Genomic DNA, 15,348 nt, shown 5'->3' on the forward strand with positions numbered 1-15,348 from the left:
TGTAGGCCTTGTGTCCTGCTCAACTCTCACCTTCCTACCTAAGGAGGAAATATTTGCATGGCTTTGGGGAAAAAGCAAGTACAGTTACTAATTTGTTTGCTATTTCCAAGAATCGGTTCAAGCACCATGAACTGACTGACCTCCTTCTTCTGCAAGACTAAGTAGAAAAAAACATGCAGCTTCATAACTACCATCTTGTCATTACATAGAAAGAAAGGTAGGAGCAGAAAGAGGCCATTACGTTCATGGCTGATCATCCAGCCAAATAGCCTAATCCTGCTTTCTCCCCATAGCCTTTGGTCCCATTCACTCCAAGTGCTATATCCAGCTGCCCCTTGAATACATTAAATGTTTTGGCATAAACTACTTCCTATGGTAATGAATTCCACAGACTCACCACTCTTTGGGTGAAGAAATTCTCCTCACCTCCGTCCTAAATAGTCTACCCTGAATCCTCACACTGTGACCCCTGATTCTGGACTCCCCCACCATCGGGAACATCCTCCCTGCATCCACTCTGTCTAGTCCTGTTAGAATTTTATAAGTCTCTGTGAGATCCTCCATAGAAACATGTTGTGTAACATTACGTGTAGACACAATTTTCTTTTTGCCGTTTGTTGTGGCAGGAAGGACTGGTCTGCTACTTTCTGACCTTTCGGATAAGGTAAATTCAAAGCCCGATTTAGGAAGATATGAGGTGTACACGGAGTCACTCTAGGCTGCTCTCAGGTATCTATGAACAGAATGTTCAAAATGTTTTCAGCGCAGGTCTGTAAGTGATTGCCTCCACTATCCTTCCACCTGCAAATTATGAGTGAGTGACAAAAAGCATAGGGAAAAAAAGCAGCTTATAATAAAATACATGATAGCAATCTCAGAGAGCTGAAATAGATGACTTGCATATAACATTGCCCACAGAGAAAGCAATTTCTATAAACGTATGAAAAAGCTGCAGGACACTTGCAAGATAAAACAGTCAATTTAATTAAATACATTGGACTAAACCCATATTTCTAAATAGAGAAGCGATCAGCTCTGATCTTTGTATCAAAAAGACCAACCAGAACGGATTCCGTAATCCTCCTGACAAGTCACTGCAGAAAACAAAAATGCACAGTTGAATACATACCTCAGGCATGGCGCATGGGTCAGTCAGTAAATGCAGAGAGATATACTTTGTCCATGGCAGCCAGTACTACAGGCTTCACAGCAATAATTAAGCAACAAAGGGGTTTAAGCGGCTGAAGTAAGACAATGATTCAGCACAAGAAAGGCTTCCTTAAAACAAACAAGGCACAAGCGATCTCAGCCAGTGCACCTTGCAGCAAGGAAGTGTCGAGGCAATAAACAGAAACGTGGCTCAAATTACTGTCCTCTGACAAACCAATCACGAGCAACTTAACCTGAAACTATGAAGTCACGGAGCACTCTCGGATACAGATAGCCAGCTTCTGTGTGAAAGAAAGTGACACCTGATACTCAGGAAGCTTAGCAAAAATACCCGCATTTTACCGAAAAAATAACTACAATCATGGTTTCAGGCAGTTTAAAGACAAAAATTTCATCTAAATCATTGCTTTAGACTTATTGGCTTCTTTGTAAAGCTTCTTTTTAAGCACTGTTGTAAAAACTGCTCTGCTTCCCACACATGGTCGTATAAATAATTTCTTTCATTGCTGGCACATGTAACTAAGGGTGGTACAGTGGGAGCAATTTAGTGGTCACCAGAGATGTGAACAATGTTCAGCAATTAAATCAAACATTATGGAGCAAAGTTTCAGAAGTCTAAATCTACATCTCATGACCAACAGTCACCTGTCTGCTCAAATAGTTTATTTTCAGTCAACTGCCTTTCCCAAATTAAAAAAAACACATAACCACAATACAAGCTATACTTCAAATTCCATAAATAATACTTCAAGTGTTATGATCTGGAATGCACCATCAGAAAGGGAGGTTAAAACAGATTTAATATTAATTTACAAAACGGAGTTGGATGTCTATTTGAAAGAAAGAAATTCGAGGGGCTATGGGGAAATATTAGGGGAATAGGGTGTAAATGGATAGCTCTTTCGAAGTGCTAGGAAAGGCACAAAGGGCCAAATGACCTCATTCTGTGTGATATCATTTTATTCTACTAGCCAGGCAGCACCTTATATTCTTTAAGATCATTAGAGTGTGGAAAAGCAAGGCATTTTATAAGAGAAGTTTTAATTATTTGTTAAATAAATGTTTGGACAGCGAAGGGTGATGCAGTGGGAGTGTCCCCCAGGTTAGCCAGAGTAACAAACAGCCATGGATCACTGTCCTGAATTACCATCCAGTAATACCTACAAGGAGTACATGTGTTCAAAACACTCCTCAGAATCAAAGATTCTCATGATGTGAACTGATGACCTGTCCATGGATGATGAATGACTATTTGAGCACAGGACTGCTTTTGTCAATGTGTATGAGGGGTGAGGGCGGGCGAGCGCATGCGAGCGAGTGTGAGGGCTGTGTGCTCGTGTGTTGGTGTGTGCATGTGCATGTGTAAGGGGTGCATGCGTGTGTCTACACAGACTTGTCCAATCTTTTTGGCTGGGGGGAGTGGGCGGGGGTGGCACGCATCAATTTTTCTTACACCTTGGGAATAAGGGGAGCCCCTGGCAGAATGTTTTGTGGCGGTGGAGACAAACCACCATTTGCCGCGGCCGGACTTTCAGGTTCTGCGACTGTCAGTGGGCTTTCCTGTGGTTTGCACTGGAAGACTCCATCAACAAATAGCTGCAATATTCTGCCAATATTTGGAACAACATTAAACATGAATTTCAAAAATATAAAGCTGACATATGAAAAGAAACAACTTACTAAGAAAAAAAATAAATTGATGGTTTTAATAAAGTCAGAAATAAAGATGACCATTAGTGTGAAAGAGCGAGAGAGTATGTGTCCAGCTCACTCTCAGGCTCAGGATGCTCACTCTCAGTCCCCCTGGGAATGGTCGAAAGTGTTTGTTGGTGCGTGGGGGAGAGGCAGAGCCCTGCAATTGGGACAGAGCCTGACACACACACACAATACCTTCCCCTCCCCTTTCACTACACACACACAGACACACGCACTTTTGCTCATTTACCCTCACTCACTCGTCCACCTTCACGCACATTCACTCACTTGCCTACCCTCATACACACTCACTCACTTTCACACTCACACAAACTTGTTAACTCAGCTGGGGGAGGGGTGGATGTGATGAGAAGCCTGGAGCGAAGCCTGAAGCCTAGCAGCGCGTGATCACAGGTACCCACCCAGATGACTGCCAAGAGCTGGGAGGTACATGGGGAGGGCTTGGGAAGGGACATGGGCCTGGTGTGGGGAGAGTCAAGAGGGATGCCAAGAGAACTGTGGAAGGTGCATGGGGAGCCAGAAGCAAGCAACTGGAGCCAGGCCAGAGCTCGTGTAAAGCAACCGGAACCATGGAAACCATGGTGAATAATGGCCTCATGCACTCCATTGTCTGTCTTTACACACTCCTGGGTGCTGGTGTTCACTGCCCCTCCTATCACTCAATAGTCAGCCTATCAGCAGCAAATACAGGACAAAAACAGGCCATGATTGGAGGAGCAGTTCCCTGCAGAAATCCTCAAATTCACTGCCCAGCATGTTCAGCGATCAATCTGAGGGCTATATAAGAAGGCTTTGTGCGTCAACATGCAGGCATAAGTTGGACAAGCCTCGTCTATCATTTTAAGGAGAAAAGGATAAGAAAAACGGAGATATTTGTTCCTGTCCAGGAAAAATTAGACTTCATTAATTTACTAGAACAGCCAGCACGTAAACTGCAAAAGCTCCAGCATTGGAATTTGGTTTTTTAGCAAAGCCAATTCACAAGGCTCTGCTTAAGATACCATTTGCTCATTAACCAGCTATGTGAAATCTTTGTTCACTCCTTTAGTAAATCTCTTATCTCTGAGCTGTTGGACTACTGGATCTTTGCCCAACGACGCCTCTACTTTCTCAGGAGATGAAGAAAATTTGGCATCTCTGCTACGACTCTCACCAACTTCTACAGATGCACCATAGAAAGCATCCTTTCTGGTTGAATCACTGGCTCCTGCTCTGTCCAAGACTGCAATAAACTACAAAGGGTCCTGAACAAAGCCAGTCTATCACTCAAATCAGCCTCTCACCCATGGACTCCATCTACACTTTCCACTGCCTCGGAAAAGCAGCCAGCATAGTTACGGACCCCATGCACCCATCTCTTCCACCTTCTTCCATCAGGATAAAAATACAGAAGTCTGAGATCGGACTCAAGAACAGCTTCTTCCTTGCTGCCAGACTTTTGAATGGACCGATCTCACATTAAGTTGCTCTTTCTGTACACCCTAGCTATGACTGTAATACTACAGTCTCTACTCTCCCCTTTCCTTCTCTATGTACTGTATGCTTTATCTGTATAGTGTGCAAGGAATAATATTTTTCACTATATACTAATAGATGTGACAATAATAATACAAATCAAATCAAAAAGCTTCACCATAACTTGGAGAAAACTGAGAACACGAAACAGCTCACAACTAGATGGAAAACATCATATTGCAAACAATGCTGTAAGTAACTATAACTTCATTTGGGTTCCCTATTGCTGAAATCATGCAAACAAAATCTGGCTGGCTGCTTTGCTATAGGATAAAGATGACAAATGGGCTTCAGGCAAGGACTCTGCAGATGCAATTATTCTGACCAAAAGTCTCTGAAAAATAAATCACTGCTCTCTTCTGAGGAATTCTCCAACACTAGCCATCTCCAAAGATACTATGCCCTGAAGAGTGAGAAAGGCCATCTTGCTTATACAAATAATATGAACGTTATAGGAACTTGTCTGTTCACATTTTAAGAATCTCGACATAAATATTCTTTCTTGAGACATTCTAATCCCCCGGTGCAAGTAAAACAAAATCTTTCGAAAATTCTATCTGCTGACTGACATAGGGAAGGGGCTTTTAAATCCCATTCTCATCAATGGATGTACAGAGGGCAGAAAAGCAATCCAATAGAATAATGTTGGCAAACACAATCAAATGCAAGCCCTTTATAAGCTGATGAAAAAGTATCCATGTTACCTACTTATTGGGAAAGTCAGCTTTGCATAAAAATTCTTTCCGATGCAAAAATACAATAATATTTGTGCCAGTATTATAATGGAATGACACCAAAAGCAGTTGTTGCAAAAGGCAGTCTTTTGGGATACGAGTGAACCCTAAAGCTGCCTTCAAATGACTGTATACAATGTGTTGACAAACAAAATATGGGCATTCCCCAGGATATAATATACCCGCTGTAAATGTTCAGAACAAGCAAAACATTTCATCAAATAAAGGATAAATCCTTAGCTACTGATTATGCAACTCCATAAGTTGTGGCTGAAGCATGATGCTCTCACCTTAACTTCACCACATTAATGGTGTGAAAGATCACACAGTAAAAATTACATATTCATACTTCTGAATATCTGCCAGTGACTATGAAGGCAAAATTTAAGCTTGTGTATCAAGTACTAAAGAATAGATTTCAGTTAGCAGAGTAACTTAATCCATATTTTATCTGGCATTAGACAAGGAAGGATTTGTAAATTTGGCTATACATTAAGTCCCGTATTTAATAGATAATTGTGAGCAACTAACTATTTTGGGCCACTTTATAAATCATGGGCTTGGCAAAACCCTTTCCTTTGAATATATAATTATATTATAATCATTATAATACATGAGGTTAGTTTCTGTTTCAACATTTCAAACTAGAATTTGCACAATTCTTTGTTTACTGGACCAAACAATTTTTTTCTGCTGGACAGGCAAATCACAATATCACAATGAGTACAAACACATTTTCTTTTTTCCCTTCCCACTAACACTCCCATTTGTAAAGTTATCGGCAGATTTCATTGTCAGCAACAATCAGAGAACAATTACGTCAGAGCTTCCTGGAACAATCCGTCTATTCATTTCTACCTGGGCCCTTTGAGAAAGCAGCTCTGCTTTCATCGGGTGCTTCCTGTTGTTGAATAGGATTCCTGTGTCAAAACTTGCTTCCTGATCTGGGAGTGAAATTGAAGAACGCCTTCTCCCCTCAGAGTCTGTCAGCTTTACTTCCATCAAAGGACACAACTAGAATATTTCTAGAGATAAATAGCAGGTACAGAAGGATGCAGTAATTGCACAGGTTATTATACAGATTTTACCTTTCACATGAATCGCAAAAAAAGGACCAGGTGTGAGCAAGGCTTCGTGCTGTCGATATAAAGCCCACTCATGGACCACCTATTCTATAATACACCATAAAGAAATGAGAAAATGATAATATGAACAGAGTACTGTGGATGCTGGAAATCCATAATGAGACCAAAAAGTGCTGGAAATCGGACCAGCATTTCAAAGTGCATGCACTGGGGACACTAATCTGGCCCATGGGTTTCAGATGCTGTGCTCCAAATGTTTGCAAAACTGAGCTAGCTCTATGTCATGTCAGAGACCTCTACCGAGCAACGTAATTCTGTAGGTGGAAAAGAAGGTATGTGCAAACAGTTTCTGACAAGGTATGAAATGTTGCCTATTTATATACATGCAATCGCAGTATGACTGGGCAGAGTGAACACAGTTTCATGACAGAGAAATCATGTTTCACAAAGTTCCAAATCAGAGGTTGTTATACAAAATTACAACTCATGGGACTGGTGTAAAAAGTAGCATGGATTAAGGATCAGAAAACAGAGTAGAAATGAACAGGTCCCATTTTCGGGATGACAAGGTGTGAAGAGCCACAGGGATCATTGTTTGGGCTTCAGTCATTTACAATCTACATCAACGAGTGAGGTGAGGACACTGAGCCTAATATATATTAAATTAGTTGATGATACAAAGTTAGGTAGGAAAGTAAGCTGTGGGCGCACACAAAGGTAGTGCAAAAGGATATAGACCGGCTAAGTAGATAATTACATAAGATGGCAGAAGGAGTGTAATGGCTCATAGGAAGCATGGAAAAGCAGAATATTTTTTCAAAGGGTGAGAGACTAGAAAATGTTAGCATGCAGAGGAATTTGGAGACCCTTGTACATGAATCGCAGGATGTAGAAATGCAGGCATTGCAAGCCAAGGAGGAGGCAAATTATGTGCTAGCATTTACAGCAAGGGTGTTGGAGAATAAGAATAAGAGAGTCTTGCTGAAATTATATAGGACTTAGGTGAGAGCACACTTGGGCTACTGGATATAATTTTGGCCTTCGTGAAGGCACGATATATTTGTCTTAGAGTGGCCGTGACAAAGATTCACTAGATTAATTCCTGATTGAGAAGGCTGTCCATTGAAGGGAGGTTGAATAGATTGTACCTTTATTCTCTGGAGTTTAGGAGAATGAGAGATAATCTGAGTGAAACATACAAGGTTCTCCAGGGATTTGACAGACTAGATGCTAAGAAGTTGATTTCCCTGCCTGCAGAGTATAGAAGTAAGGGTCTTAGGATAAGGGATTGGCCATTTTGAATGGAGATGAGTAGTTTCTTTTCATGCAGAGAATCATGAATCCTAAGGATCCTCAACCCCAGAGAACTGTGGATGTTCTGGTGATGAATTTCTTCTAGACATAGATTGAGAGATTTTTGGGAACTAAAGAAATCAGATGAAATAGGAGAAGATAGGAAAGTGAAACTGACGTAGAAGTTCAATTACAATCAATTAATGATGATTAAGCTCCTGGGTCCATATGTCCTATTTGTGTGTTTGTTTCTTAATCTCTTGTGTTATGTGACATAAAAGTTTGCACCAGAAAGCATAATTATGTTCATTTGAGGAAAATAAACATATTTTTCATTTGAAAATCTCGAGTGGTTTTTGTGACCTTGAGAATACAACATAAAAAAGTGAGGAAAACTGCATCTTGCTCAGTCATAAAAGCACGTCTAAGACCTTGAGATGTTGATAAAACGAAGTGATGAAGTGAATTGGACATTAATCTAACAGGAATTGGTGAATGCCGTTCACTACTATAATTTGTTACTGTTCAGTTGGTAGCGTTCTCCCCTCTGAGTAAGAAGGTTATGGATTCAAGTCCCGCTCCAGAATTTGAACATAAAAATCCAGGCTGACATTTCAGTGTAGTCCTGAGGGAGTGCCGGACTGTTAGCGATCTTGTCTTTTGGAAGAGACGTTAAACCAAGATGCCATCTGCCTCTTAGGATAAAGATCAAATGGCAAGAGCAGGAGAGTTGTCTCTGTGTACTGGCCAATCTGTATTCTTCAATCAATATTACAAAAAACAGATTGCTTGGTCATTATCATATGGCTGCTCATGGGAACTTGCTGTGTCCAAATCGGTTGCTGCGTTTCCAACAGCACAACAGTGACACTACTTCAAAAAGAACTTCAGTGGCTGTAAAGCGCTTTGGGGATTTGAGGGCAAAAAGATGTTACCTTAATTCATGTCTTTTTTTGGAAAATATATACTTTAAAATATCCTTCCCATAATTCCTAACAAGTGCCACGTGGCTGATGAATTTCAGGATTATAAATGTACTTTATAACTCTCCATTTTATCAAAGTATACAGTTTCAAAGCATTCACTTCAAAGAGGACCAGGAATTCAGCAACGTGCATTCATCTCTCACATAAACAATCCCTCCCCTCGATCATGCCAAGGGTCTTCATCATTTCACATCCCTCTAGTTATTCTTTAATGATCTAGCCACAGATTTGCACCATCATTAAGACTGCCTATTTTCATCCATGTAACCTCACCCAACCATGTCCTGCCTCCGTTCATTTGCTGCTGATATCTGATGCATGCCTTTGTTAATTCTAGATTTAACTATTCGAATGCACTCCTGGTTGGTTCCCTACATTCTACCCTCCAGAAACTGGAGGTTATCCAGAACTTTGCTGCCAATGTCCTGAATCACAACAAATCCTGTTCACCTATCATCCTGTGCTCGTTGACCTACACTGGCTCCTGGTCAAGCATTGTTCTCAAATTCCTCCATAGCTTCAACCCCCCCATTGCTGAAATCCCCTCCAATCTCAAAACCTTCCAAAGTATCAGTGCTCACTTATTTCTGGTTTCTTAAATGTCACTGAATTTTCCACGTTAGGTGGCCGAACCTTCAGCTGCTGAGGCCCGAAGCTCTGGAAACGGCTAATGTTACGCCGCTGTTTAAAAAGGGTAGCAGGGAATTATAGGCCGGTTAGTTTAACGTCTGTTGTAGGAAAAATGCTTGAATCCGTAATCAAGGAGAAAATAGCAAGGCACCTCGAGAAGAATTGTTTGATAGAGCAGACACAGCACGGTTTCGTTAAGGGGAAGTCGTGTCTGACGAATTTATTGGAATTCTATGAGGATGTGTCTAGGGCAGTGGATAGAGGGGAACCGGTGGATGTGGTGTTTCTTGATTTTCAGAAGGCGTTTGACAAGGTGCCGCACAAAAGGTTGTTACAGAAGGTCAGGGGGCATGAAGTTGGGGGTAGGGTGTTAGCGTGGATAGGGGACTGGCTGTCAAATAGGAGGTGTCAATGGGTGCTATTCGGATTGGCGGTTGGTGACTAGTGGAGTGCCCCAGGGATCAGTGCTGGGGCCTCAGCTATTCACCATTTATATAGATGATCTGGAGGAGGGAGCCGAGTGTAAGGTGTCGAAATTTGCTGATGACACAAAGATTGGTGGAACGGCAAATTGTGCGGAGGGTGTGGAAAGTCTGCAGAGGGATCTAGACAGGCTGAGCGAGTGGGCGAGGACCTGGCAGATGGAATACAATGTTGGCAAGTGTGAGGTTGTCCACTTTGGTAGGAATAATGGTAGGAAGGACTACTACTTACAGGGCGAAAAGCTGCAGCATGCTACGGTGCAGAGGGACCTCGGGGTCCTTGTGCATGAGTCGCAAAAACCCAGCCTGCAGGTGGTCAGGAAGGCAAATGGGATGCTGGCCTTCATAGCGAGGGGGATTGAATATAAAAGTAGGGAGGTCTTGCTGCAACTGTACAGGGCACTGGTGAGGCCGCAGCTGGAGTACTGTGTACAGTTTTGGTTACCACACCTGCGCAAGGATATTTTGGCCTTGGAGGGAGTGCACAGGAGGTTCACTAGGCTGATACTGGAATTGAGGGGGTTGAGCTATGAGGAGAGGCTGAATAAACTGGGCTTGTACTCGTTAGAGTTTAGAAGGATGAGGGGAGATCTCATTGAGACGTATAAGATGATGAAAGGGATGGATAGGGTAGAGGTAGAGAGGTTCTTCCTGCTCAGAAAGGACAGGAGGACTAGAGGGCACAGCCTCAAGGGGGTGTGGCAGTTTAGAACGGAGTTGAGGAAGAACTTCTTCACTCAAAGGGTGGTGAATCTCTGGAATTCTCTGCCCGTTGAAGTGGTTGAGGCTTCCTCGCTAAATATATTTACGACGTGGGTAGATAGGTTTTTGGTAGGCAAGGGGATTAAGGGTTATGGGGAGAAAGCGGGAAAGTGGAACTGAGCCACTTCAGATCAGCCATGATCTTGTTGAATGGCGGGGCAGGCTCGAAGGGCTAGATGGCCTACTCCTGCTCCTATTTCTTATGTTCTTAATAATATCCTCCCCACCCCTTTATAACTCTTTCCTCCTTTAAAGCTCTGTTAAAACCTAACCCTTTGACCAAGCTTTTGGTCAGCTGCCCCATCTCCTAATACAGCTTGGTGTCATATTTTGTTTCACATTATATATACAACACACCTTGGGACATTAAACGTAAAGCTGTTGTTGTACGCTGCAATGTCAAAACTCAGACATACTGTTGAGTAGGAGGTGGCAAGACCAAGCACTTCAGAGATAGAGAGACAGGTAGAGGGAAAGAATACAAGAAGGAGACAGAGAGAGGGGGAGAAAGAAGAGCATGCGCAGAAGTCACAACACTTAGAATCATAGAAATGCTACAGTGCAGAAGGAGGCCATTCGGCCCATTGAATGTGCACCGACAATAATCCCACCCAGGCCCTACCCCAGTAACCCTACACATATACCCCGTCAATCCTGCTAACCAAGCATCCCGGGACACTAGGGGCAATTTAGCATGGTCAATGTATGTAACCCGCACATCTTTGGACCTCTGGTATACTTTCTATTGGTTACCTCAACAGTTGCATTGGTAGAGTCTTGGTAAAGGTTGTGTGGCCTGTTTGTACTACTGGGTAAGGTGCATGGTGACCCAGAAGAGGGAAATGGAGGAAAACGAGAAAAAATCTTTAAAAAATAACATTATTACTTGCAACAAAAAACACAGCCTGTTATGTTTAATGAACTGAAAAGGTTTCATAGTTCAGAAGCTTTCCTTTATTGTTACTCTGGAGCAGAGTGACAATGCATTTCATGTACTTAATTTCCTTGACATTATTCTAGATTGATACAATCTTCATTCAATGACATACCTGATTAACACAAAGATTTATATTAAAGCCAGAAACAACACTGTGCACGTGGGACATACGAGGACGTTATCATTAAGTTTTCTGAAAATAGAGCAGAGTATAAAATTACATTTTATCAGCATTTTTATTTACATAAAGGTGACAAGTTATTTTCTTCAGCGTCATGTCAGGTAACATAATACGTGAGCGTCTGCCTAATTATTGAATTTGGTACGCACATCTATCAAGATAAATTAAGTTCTCAAGTTTCTAAACTTGACATGTAAAACAAACAAGGCAGAGACTTGTCTTAAATTTCACCAGAGTAATCATTACGTGCAATGACAATATAATTTCATGAGAATGAAAATTCTATCAAATTTCATGGGAAATCCTTGCAAGTCATTGAGGCAATTCCTGATCACTGACTGACTGGGCAGAAACAGAACAGCCCTTTCCACATGAGGATGAAGTAAAGATGGAGGGAATATTGTGGAAGTAAAAGTAAATAGCAATGAATGTCTAATGAGTGCCTAATATTCTTCTATTTAGGATAAAAATTTCTCCCTCTACCACATACTTGTGATCTGTTTCTTCATTGAATCACCTTAAATGCACCAGTGAGCCCAGCTTCGGAGCGCTTTGGCTCCGTTTTGTAAGGGTGCCCTGATTTCACAGGGAGGCTCGCTAACTCCCCATCCCCACCCCAAATGGACAGAGGGACAGCCATCTTATTAGTGGCATGGCCCCCACTCCCTCCCCAACACAGGTCTTCGGAGCCTTCCCAATTGGGCCACTGTCTGACCCCCTACATGTTCCCTATCATGTCCCCCAACATACCTCAGACATCATGATCTCCGGCATGATCCACTCCTGCCAGAGTCCACCTGTCAGAACACCCCCATGGGCATTCGGCCTCTGATCTTCGGGTAAACGTTCTCCAAGGCGGCCTTCACGACATACGACAGCACAGAGTCACTGAGCAGAAACTGATAGCCAAGTTCCGCACACATGAGGACGGCCTCAACCGGGATCTCGAGTTCATGTCATACTATCTGTAACCCCCAAGACTTGCCTGAACTTGCAACATCTCACTTACTGTCCTGTCTGGAGACAATACACATCTCTTTAACCTATGAGTAATGCTATCTCCACTCACATTGTCTGCACCTTTAAGACTTGAATAGCACATTAGCTGAAAAGACTTGCATTCTAATCAGTACTCTGTAAACTGTGTGTGCCCTGTTTGTGATCAGAACTCTCCACTCACCTGGCGAAGGAACAGCGCTCCGAAAGCTAGTGGCGTTTACTACCAAATAAACCTGTTAGACTTTAACATGGTGTTGTGAGACTTCTTACTGTGTTCACTCTAGGAGCACCAGTTAGGCACCGTTAATGTACCAGTTGGGTGCTGCCAGTGTGCCAGAGGGGTGACCCACTATCTAAAATTAGCTGTGGTAGTTTGGGACAGGATGGTCTCAGCACAGTTCCTTCAAGGCTTATCCACTCGTGAAAGATCAAGCTGAAATGTAAATGAATATGTAAATGAATAAATCACAGGATAATAATTTGGCTCATAAATTCATCCATCAAGAAGATGCTTTGGTTCCTCCCATTGTGGCAGTTGATTTTTTGTTTCAAATGCTTGCAAAGTGTTTGCCTCCATTGCTGTAACTGAAAGTCTGTTTCATACAACAATCACTCTCCAGAATACCAGCCTTGGTTCAGTGGTAGCAATTTCACCTTCGAGCTGGAGAAATGTGAGTTCACACCCTATTCCAGATAATCAAATACATAATCTCACGTGAATTGAGAAAGAAAATTTAAAAGAACTAATTTCTGAAACCAATACATTCTGTTCACAAACACCATTGAGAGTAGCAAATTATTCAGAGAACAATGATGTGAAATTACTGTTTAGTTCTAAATGCCACTAAAGGGAAACTTCCCAATTTTTAGTGACATTTGGTGTTCTTGGGAACCATCCTAGTGGGTGACAGAGACACCACTTACTCAAAGCATCAGCATAATGAAACCATGGCTGAAATCCAGCTACGTCAAGCTGTCCCATAACATCTACTTACTGTAATGTGGATGGACAGTTTCCTTTTGCCAATTTACCAGGATATTGACAGTGTGATGCAGGCATTAGATTATCTTCAGGAATGTCTGCACTCAATTAAAATCACCACATCTTAAATGCAACACAAAAGCTGCATTGTTACTTCTGACACAAAGGGAAGCTTTCTTAACCCTTAGTAACCAAAACAGAGCTTCAGCTTTCAACCATATTTTTGTTCATGTAATTTCATTATATAGAATATGACTGATAAGGGGTTACCATACTGCAAATTCGTAGTCACAGCATGAACGTAAAGGAAAAATGAAGAGTGACTCCTGTATACTCTGTGTATTGGGCAGCACCAACACAGGAAGTGGGCTAGCAACCAGACACCAGGCCAGCTGTCTCACTGAGAAGGTCTTAACAGGGTATCCAAGAATCAGAAGATGGGGCTTTAATCAGAATAAGTGCAATAGATGACAGCCCTGTTGGCCAGAACAGTGGGAACTCGAACTCAATTCGATGTTTGGAGGTTCATTAATTATGCACAGTTGAGTATAATGCTGAATCTGCTGGCGTGTCACGTGCTGATTCATCTGACCACCATCAGCTGGTGGCCTTGAGGTCTGATAGCATATTTAAACACCAGTCCAATACATACATCTCACTCTCTCTGTCTGCCTTTAGAAAATATGCAGAGATATCTTCCAGCCAATAGAGGAAGAAAGCAGGCCCCCCGAGGCCTTGATCAGAGGAGTGTGGGCACACAGGCATGATCTGTATCCCAGTGATGGCTCCAGGAAGCACATCAACCTCACTTCATGTCTCTGGTGTGGCAGGCTGTCACAGGGCAGGTGAGTGAGGCTGGCAAAGACACCTGAAGCACCATCCAGTGCAGGAAGAAGATGAATGATCTCATCTGCTCCACTAGGGTAAGTCTCTGCTCAACTCTCTCCAGTATCAAACTCCCATCACGGCATCATGCATTCAAACAGCAACTCTCTTTAATAGATCTCACACATCTTGCTCGAGAGCAATAGTTATAGCAGACGCTATAGTTAGAGGTACAGAATGGTGCATCTGTGGACACGATAGAATCTACAGAATGGTATGTTGCCTCCCTGGTGCAAGGATCCAGGATGTCTCTGTTCAGGCAGAAAGCATTCTGAAGGGAGAAGGTGAACAGCCAGAGGTCGTGGTACATATAGGTACTAATGACATAGGTAGGAAGAGTGATGAGGTCCTGCAGCAGCAGGCTACAGAGTTCAGTAGAAAGTTAAAAAGCAGGTTGTAATTTCAAGATTGCCCTCTGTGCCATGTGCCAGTGAGGCCAGAAATAGGAAGATAGTATAGCTCAACACATGGGTAAACAGCTGGTGTAGGAGGGAAGGTTTGGGATATCTGGACTATTGGGATCTCTTCTGGGCCAGGTGGAACCTATACAAGGAGGACAGGTTGCATCTAAACTGGAGGGGCATAAATATTCTAGCCGGGAGGTTTGACAGTGTCACACGGGAGGATTTGAACTAGTTTGGCAGAAGGATGGGAACCAAAGTAAAGGTGAATTAATTGAAGGGGAACTAGAGAGTAGGGCCAGTGAGACATAGAGGAGGAACAGGCAGAATATGGTTGCTAATCAAAGAGGGTCAAGTGGACTGAAGTGAATTTGTTTTAATGCGAGAAGTGTAAAAGGTAAGGCAGATGAACTTAAGAGCTTGGATTAGTATATGGAATTCTGAAGTTGTTGCCACTAAGGGAAGGACAGGTTCCAGGATACAGATGTTTTAGGCAGGATAGAGGGGGAAATGTAAAAGGGGTGGGGGAATTGCACTACCAGTTAAGGAGAATATCACAGCTGTGCTGCGGGAAGACACACTGGAGGGCT

General features: G+C 42.5%; 1 protein-coding gene across 4 annotated transcripts in view; it reads right to left on the reverse strand.

Moving 5' to 3' along the window:
* The window catches only part of shroom3 (shroom family member 3), a 388,660-nt gene that overhangs the window by 141,311 nt on the left and 232,001 nt on the right, over positions 1–15,348 (reverse strand). The window contains exon 1 of one of the 4 annotated variants that reach the window (XM_080190660.1): positions 5,994–6,016. The exons of 2 other annotated variants lie outside the window; for them this stretch is intronic. The gene's annotated coding sequence lies outside the window, so the exon portion shown is untranslated. Of the gene's footprint in view, positions 1–1,129; positions 1,309–5,993; positions 6,017–15,348 lie in introns of those variants that run through there. One more of the 4 variants, XM_080190602.1, reaches the window with a different exon arrangement.

Source organism: Carcharhinus amblyrhynchos, chromosome 1 (assembly GCF_965287045.1).
Source record: "Carcharhinus amblyrhynchos chromosome 1, sCarAmb.v2.hapA, whole genome shotgun sequence".
NCBI lineage: Eukaryota > Metazoa > Chordata > Chondrichthyes > Carcharhiniformes > Carcharhinidae > Carcharhinus > Carcharhinus amblyrhynchos.